Genomic DNA, 8515 nt, shown 5'->3' with positions numbered 1-8515 from the left:
TTAGGTATATGGAGGTGGAGCTTGGATTGACTGCTCCTCTGGTGATTACATCATCAAAGGCATTCCACAGAGCAAGCACCACAGCAATCCTTGCAGCATGAGACTACCCTTGCATCTTCCCAAGTAAAAAACCCTGCTTTTTGAAGACTGAAAAAAACACAGTGATCTGCAATGGAAGCAAAGACCTTTGGATTCTGTGTAACAAATGAGAACTTCTTATGGGAAAAGTTGGTCGCTTGGAAATGACGAACTGAAAAAAAAATAATCAAAGAAAACATGATTTTTGGTGTTATGTAGAAGGTAGAAAGGAAGAACATGCCAACGGGGTTCATAGACATTAGGACAAATGCGCCATCTGCTGACGGGTTTTATATAGCAGAACATTCGCAAAATTTGAGATTATAAATGATACAAGAAGAAACAGTTCTTGCATTGCTTAAGCATCAATTGCTTTTATAAATTAAATAATGTTTAATCTGGGGTGCTGTTGCATAATTCAGTTGTCTAATTGTTTGCAGCATGCTGATTATATTGTATAATCTAATTTTCAATGTGGCCAAATCTATGGATAGTTAAATCGGACTGGAACCATGAACAGAGAAGACAGCTCTTTCTATAAGCCCCCCCAAAGTCTCAGGTTTGAGAAAAATCTGAAATCTAAACAAACAAACAAAGACAATACATTGGGGGGGTTAAAAAAACCCCCCAATAATAGAAGCCGTGCCTAAATCCTAAAGAAACAAACAACCCTATTATGACCCTTCAAGCCTTGGTTTCTGTCAGTAAAAGGCAGGAGGAAGGGGCCTTTAGAGGAGGACTCATCAGGCCAGGTCTGGCAGCAACTGCTGGGTGATCTGATACCATGTTACCTACATGATTCACCCAGGACTGGTTGCTTGCCCAACAGCAACCACTCCATAACAGCTAGGGTGGCGTAGTGGTCAGAGTTTCAAACTAGGATCTGGGAGACCCAGGTTCGAATCTCTACTTTGCCATGGAAGCTTACTGGGTGACCTTGGATCAGTCACATACACTCAGCCTAACCTACTCACAGGAGAGAAGAGTAGGCTCGTAAAGGTAAAGGTTTCCCTTGCTCGAAAGCCAGTCGAATTCGACTCTAGGGTGCGGTGCTCATCTCCGTTTCCAAGATGAAGAGCCAGTGCTGTCTGAAGATGTTTCCGTGGTCATATGGCTGGCATGACTAGACACCGAGGCTCATGGAATGCTATTACCTTCTCACCGAACCGGTACCTATTTATCTACTTGCAATTTCTTGCTTTCAAACTGCTAGGTTGGCAGGAGCTGGGACCAGAGACGGGAGCTCACTCTGTCATGTGGCACTCGGGTGTTGAACTGCTGAACTACCAACCTTCCGGTCTGCAGTTCGGCATCTTAACCACTGAGCCACCGCAGCCCTTAGCAGACTCATACCCTACCACAAATTTTGTTAGTCTTTAAGGTGCTACTGGACTCTTACTCTTTTCTACTGCTACAGACAGACTAACATGGCCACCCATCTTGATCCACTCAAGGAAGTTGTTGTGAGGATAAAATGAAGGAGCAGAGAATGACGTAGGCTGCTTTGGGTCCCCATTGTAGACAAATGCATGGTATAAATTAAGTAAATAAAGACTATATATAGCTTAAGATAAAAGGTAGGTTGGTGGGTGGGAGGGAAGGAGAGAATTTCAATAGAGATAAGTGCAAAGTCCTACACTTAGGTATAAAAAATCAAAGGCTCAGTTATAGAATGGGAGGTATGTGAAAGGGATCTAGGTGTTCTGGTTGATCACAAGCTAAACATGAGCCTGCAGTGCAATGTGACTGTAAAGAAAGCTAATGCAATCTTAAAAGATAAAGGTAAAGGTTCCCTTGCTCGAAAGCCAGTCGAATCTGACTCTAGGGTTGTGGTGCTCATCTCCGTTTCAAAGCTGAAGAGCCAGCGCTGTCTGAAGACGTTTCCATGGTCATGTGGCCGGCATGACTAAACACCAAGGCGCACGGAATGCTGTTACCTTCCCACCGAAGTGGTACCTATTTATCTACTTTCAATTTCTTGCTTTCGAACTGCTAGGTTGGCAGGAGCTGGAACTAGAGACAGGAGCTCACCCCGTCTTGCGGCACCCGGGTCTTGAACTGCTGAACTACTGACCTTCCACAGCCTGCAGTTCAGCGTCTTAACCCCTTGAGCCACCGCAGCCACCAATGCAATCTTAGGATGCATTAAAAGAAACATTGTGTCCAGATCAAGGAAGGTGGTAGTTCCGTTCTATTCTGCTATGGTCAGGCCTCACTTGGAGTACTGTGTCCAGTTTTGGGCACCACATTTTCGGAAGTGATGTTGACAAGCTCGAGCATGTCCAGAAGAGGGCAACCAGGATGGCGAGAGGGTTGGAATCCAAGTCTTACGAGGAAAGGCTGAAAGAGTTGGGTATGTTTAGCCTGGGAAAGGGAAGGCTTAGAGGGGGCATGATTGCAGTCTTCAAATATTTGAAGGACTGTCATGTAGAAGATGGAGCAGACCTATTTTCTCTTGCTCTGGATTGCAAGACTAGATCTATGGGTGGAAATTACAAGGGAGTTGATACCGGCTAAATATCAGGAGAAACTTCCTAACTGTAAGAGTGGTTGAGCAGTGAAACAGTCTGCCTCGGGAGGTGGTGGATGCTCCTTCACTGGACGTTTTCAAGTGGAGGCTGGACGACCATCTTTTGGGTATGTTGTAGCCAGGAGGAGCGAAAGAGGAAACAGTGTGGGGATGGGAATACAGGGGAAAGTGAGGTGCTTCCTGCAAGTCCTTGGTCCATATAGGTGCCTCCTGCAAGTGGCCAGTACTACATAACCCTGCTGTAGTTCTCCTGAGTAGAGGCTGCCTGGGGGGAGGAAAACTGAAGATGGGGTGCAGATAAAGGTAGATTGGTTGGTGGGGAGGAGAAAAGGTTTCAGGAGAAGAAGAGAGGCTCTGGGGGTTTTCAGGAAGAAAAAGAGGAAATTGTGGGGAGGGAGAAATGAGATGCCCCCCACCAGGCCTTGCAGATTTCCCGCTTGTTTTTTAATTTTGTAATCCAGGGTAGAGTTCCCCCCTCATTGTTTGTAGTATATATTAAACTAGAACAATGAACCACCCAGGGCTGAACAGGGATATAGGATTCTTATCTCACTATAGATGCTGATGTTCTGCCCCCAAGCATTTCCCCTCCTCTAATCAAGCTGATTCCAATAGGCATTGCATCTTTGCATCCTTTACAAGCATTCTTTATAACAACCCTCCCACCTTCTGACTGGGATAAAAAGACTCAGAGATCTCCATTTTTACTTGTATCTGATAATGGGGACTTTGATTCTTGAAAGCTTATATATCCTAAAATTCTTTTTGGTCTCTAAGGTGCTACTTGACTCATATCTAACTGTTCTCCCATGTGAGTCTCATTGAGAAAGACAGCCTACAGATGAAATAATAAAGAAATAATTTATATTGTTTAACTGAGCTGTAGAGTTTACTGTACATAGGTTTCTTCAGGCTCTATTCTGTTAATTTTTAAAAATTACATTGGATCCAAAGGATCATAAATATGATTTGAACTGACCAGAAAAGCTTTAACCTTTACTGTTCATGTGCCTTTAACAGTAGCTTGGTCTGCAGAAATCAGCAAATGAAGCTTTTCATCGCAGCTAATGGCTGCTAATTAAGCAGCTGTTAAAAGGCAAGTAGAATGATCTTGGAATAGAGAACTGGAAAGAGTTACAGGTAGGGGTGTGTTACCTTCTTCCTGACCAATATTGCTATGGTTTATAGGCAAGCTAGGGGAAATGAAACAGGTGGGGACATTGTTTGAGTGATTTCTGTGTGGGACCTGTCTTGTGGGGTCCTACAGTGTGCTATCTGATCCCCTGTGCTCTTCAATCTTTATGAAAAACTCTTAGGTCAAATCATTTGTAGTTTTGGGGCTGGCTGTCATCAATTTGCAGATGTACACACGCGGTGTTCCCTCTAAGCTGAGTTATTGTGAGCTAGCTCACAGTTTTTTAGCCTCTGGCTCACACATTTTTGTCTCAGCTCAGGAAAGATAGCTCCAGAGCAAACTAATTTATGCAGCAGCCAAATTGCTTGCTCACAAATTGAATGCCAGTAGCTCACAAGGTAGAATTTTTGCTCAGAAGACTCCACAGCTTAGAGGGAGCTTTGGTACAAAGATACATAACACACACACACACACATACACACTTATACAAATCTACTGATATGGTAGAGGTCTGACTCCTGGCTGCTGTGGTTAAATAGCTAATTACGAAGAAATTGAAACTAAATCCGGGGAAGACAGACCTAATGCTGGCTGGGAAAGCATAAAACAGCATAAAGCAGAACACACCCATGCCCCTTCTGCTGCTGGAACCCCAAAGAATGACAGCAGGTGGACTCCATGGGTTGGCCAATATGCTCAGCACTGGTCCATGATCCAGCCTGAGCTGAGGTTCTAGAAGCAGAAGGGGCATGGGTCTATTCTGTTTCATTCTCTGTTTATGCTGGTAACTTGATATCTCATTACTATAGAGATTTCAGTAAAACTGTTTTCCTTCACCACTGGTGTGCTTTATTGCCCTCAAACCCCAGAGTGGAAAAGAGCCTCTTTGCCATTTGGCAGTACAGAAGTATATTATGCTCCCCACATTTGATGGGGTTCAACTGACCCTTGCTGACTTAGTTTAAAACCTTGAGGTTATACTGGACCCAATGTTATTGCTGGAGAAGTAAGTTAATGCAGTTATATATTAAAACACACCCATGCCCCTTCTGCTGCTGGAACCCCAAAGAATGACAGCAGGTGGACTCCATGGGTTGGCCAATATGCTCAGCACTGGTCCATGATCCAGCCTGAGCTGAGGTTCTAGAAGCAGAAGGGGCATGGGTCTATTCTGTTTCATTCTCTGTTTATGCTGGTAACTTGATATCTCATTACTATAGAGATTTCAGTAAAACTGTTTTCCTTCACCACTGGTGTGCTTTATTGCCCTCAAACCCCAGAGTGGAAAAGAGCCTCTTTGCCATTTGGCAGTACAGAAGTATATTATGCTCCCCACATTTGATGGGGTTCAACTGACCCTTGCTGACTTAGTTTAAAACCTTGAGGTTATACTGGACCCAATGTTATTGCTGGAGAAGTAAGTTAATGCAGTTATATATTAAAAAGAAGGCATTCTTCCAGCTCAGCCTAGCTCGAAAAATGGCCCTTTACCTTGATATGGCTGATCTGGCCACCTGGATCCATGCCATGGTGACATTAAGACTAGACTACTGTAATGCACTGTATATTGGTCTGCCCTCAAAACCAGTGCAGAATGTCACAGCTTGGCTATAATCAGGAGCTAGACATGGACATGCATATTATTTCCGTTCTGCAGTCACTCCCCTGGCTGCCCATCAGTTACCAGGCTCAGTTTAAGGTCTGGGCTATCACATGGTCATAGTATATCCCTACCTATGCTCTGCCATCTGAGGTATTTGAAGGAGTGTGCATGCACACGAAAGCTTATACCTTGAATAAAACTTTGTTGGTCTTAAAGGTGCCACTGGACTCAGACTTTGTTCTATGCTCCGCCATGACAGCTTTACTCATCTGAACAGGACCTTCTGCAGGTACCAACCTGTAAACGGGCAAAATCAACAACTGTTTATACATGTGCCGTCTCCATTGTAGTCTTCTTCCTCCTCTCCCTCTTCTTTCTCTCCCTTGTCTTCCCTGTCCTTCTCTTTTGTTGCTGATTGGCATGTTGCTAGCTAGAAGGTGAGCTTTGTTTTCTTGCCTGCAATCCCCTTAGTAGCATCTGAACCCATGGACCCTATTTAACACATAAGCGTCTTCCCCAGTGAACTGTTTGGGTCCTGGCAATAATTCTATGACGGAGCCCTTCACTGTGAGGCAGATTTTCCCGCCAAAGCACTGTTCCCCACTCTGAGTGAGCAGCCCCTCAGTAGTGTAGTTGAATTATAGAATTATAACTTTCTGTGTGTCCTACCCTGTTATAGAGAAGTTATTTGGCTTTTGCCCAGACCAGAGATCTATTGTAACTCAACAGGAGCCCTCTTGTTAGATCCCTTTGGAAATGGCACTTGACACGAAGTAAAGTTAAAACAAAAAGGTTGATTTTATTGAACAGGCACAGTTGAATCAGGAACAGGGTAGGGGACGAGAAATTGAGGTAAATTTGGTTGTTTTGTTTATACAAATTATAATATTTTGATTAAGCAACAGAGTGTAGTTTTATTTATTTGTTTAATTCGATTTGTATCCCACCCTCCCGGCCAAGGCAGGCTCAGGGTGGCTCACATTAAAAGTTAAAATACATCAAAACACAATACAACATTTGTCTTGGAGATGGCTTTCAGCAACAATGTATCTTAATAAAGTTTCATAAAACTATTTTAGTTTCCTGGAAGTTAGTACTTTCTTCCTGTATTTAGATACTTCCCTTGTGGGATTATAACTTTCCTTTTTTTAGTCTTGAGGAGTCTAAGACCGTTTCCCTTTTCACACAAACCAGGGGTCCCTTCTGAGTTGAACCCTTTGATTAACTGGGTAAGAAATATTCTCCTTTTTCTAGGAGCAATAATCCTTTTCTGTTTAGCTAGACTTTTAACCTCCTGTCCAGTCTCTTCTGTAAAGCCTAAAGCCCAGTTCTGGAGCCTGTGAATAAACAGAATTCAGCTAAGGCTGACATATAGACTTTAAGTTCTATTCTCTGGACTTTTCTTCAAATGTGTTGGTACAAATTAAGGAAAAGGAGTTGTGTCCCTTCACTTTCCAAGTGATTGTTTCCCTCAGACCAACACCCCCCCCCCAGGAATTCCCCCCCCCCCCAGGTATTGCCAAGCCAAAGTCCAAATGCTGCATGCAGGCAGCAGCCTGTCAATCAAACTGTACTTTACAGTGAGGCATTAACCCCTAATCTCCCAGCTCTCTGAACCTGATGCACTAAGCATCCTGGTTTTGGAGGTCAGTTCGTCACAGATACATTCTGTGACTGTGGAATTGTGAGCTCCCTTGTGGCTCCCTCAGTGTTTGCATCCTTCTTTCCTGGTGCTCTTCAGCCCTTGTGTGGGAGTGGTCTTGGGGATTACCTCTGCCAAGTGAGCCTCAGAAGGATGTGGTGCTGCATCTGGATATTTCCTTCTCTGTACGTGTGTCTGCCAAAAGGTAAAAATGGTTGAGAGGGGGGCTCAAATCCACACCTCCAATGTTCCTGCAATGTTCCCTGGCATGTATTTGTTCCACTATTGGGCACTTCTTGGTTATGCCATGGTCCTCCTTATGGTGGGTGTGGGGTGCTGTGTTTTCTGTTTATTTATTATTTGATTTATATATTAAATTTGTTAATAGCCCAATCCCTGCAATGCAGGGCTCTGACTGATGTACATCATTCATTGTTGTTGTGTTTTGTCTGTGGGTGGTAGCTGACTGACATGAAGGATATGTCTTTATTGATGGGGTTATTTGGAACTGAAGTGCAATTGCTGTGCTCTCTTGGGGGGGGGTATTTCTTCCTTTACTGAGCAAGCAAAGGATACTGCCTACTGGTGATAACACTATTCTGGTGATGTACCAGTGTTAGGATGGCTCTGTTACCATATGTTTAAAATACTGAGGGGAAAAACTGAGGCCCCACAGGAGTAGGAAATTCTGAGGCATTCCCCCTGCCCTGGTGCTTCTCCCCATGCTATCTCTGTTTCCCCTTCTTTCTTCCCCCTTCTAGCACCTGCAAATTCTCCCCTTTCCCAGTTTCCTTCTGTCCTACTTATCCTTACCCATCATCTGGTATAGTGTTTAAGAGTGGTGGACTCTAATCTGGAGGACTGGATTTGATTTCCCATGACTCCACATGCAGCCACTGGGTGACCTTGGGTCAGCCACAAGTTCTCTCAGAGCTGTTCTCTGAAGAACCGTTCTCTCAGAGCTCTCTCAGCTCCACCTACATCACAGGGTGTCTGTTGTGGGGAGACGAAGAGAGGAAGATTGTAAGCTGCTCTGAGACTCCAAGTGAAGGGTGGAGTATAAATCCAATCTCCTTCTCCTCCTATCTCCAGATGGTACTTCTGTAGTGTCCGCGGACCGCCACCGGAGGTCAGCGCATATGCCCTAGCTTCAGTCCGAACAACAATGGGGACTAGGATCCTAGTCCCTCCTCTGGGGAACCAATGGGATCCGTGGCGGGAGATTTGAACCCACCAATGGTGACCAGGGGCGGTCCCCAGGTGTGTATATAGTTGGCCTGCCGGCCGTTTATCTTTTGTCTTGTTGTGTGCTAATAAAGCGTGCTATGCACCACGTCGTTGTCTATCGTTCATCCATGCGGCTACCCACTACATAACAGTGGCGACGAAGGTGGGATTCAGCCGCAACTGAGCCAGGCCGTCGCGAGGGACTAGGAGGACGCGAAGCAGCCGATCCGATGAGCGATCCAGCGAGCAACGGAACCGCTCCTCCCGTACCCCCTCTGACGCGCACAATGGCGACCGCAC

The sequence above is a fragment of the Gekko japonicus genome, unplaced genomic scaffold, assembly GCF_001447785.1.
Source record: "Gekko japonicus isolate JY-2015 unplaced genomic scaffold, Gekko_japonicus_V1.1 scaffold412, whole genome shotgun sequence".
Taxonomy (NCBI): Eukaryota; Metazoa; Chordata; class Lepidosauria; order Squamata; family Gekkonidae; genus Gekko; species Gekko japonicus.
Note: the sequence above shows the minus strand (reverse complement) of the source record.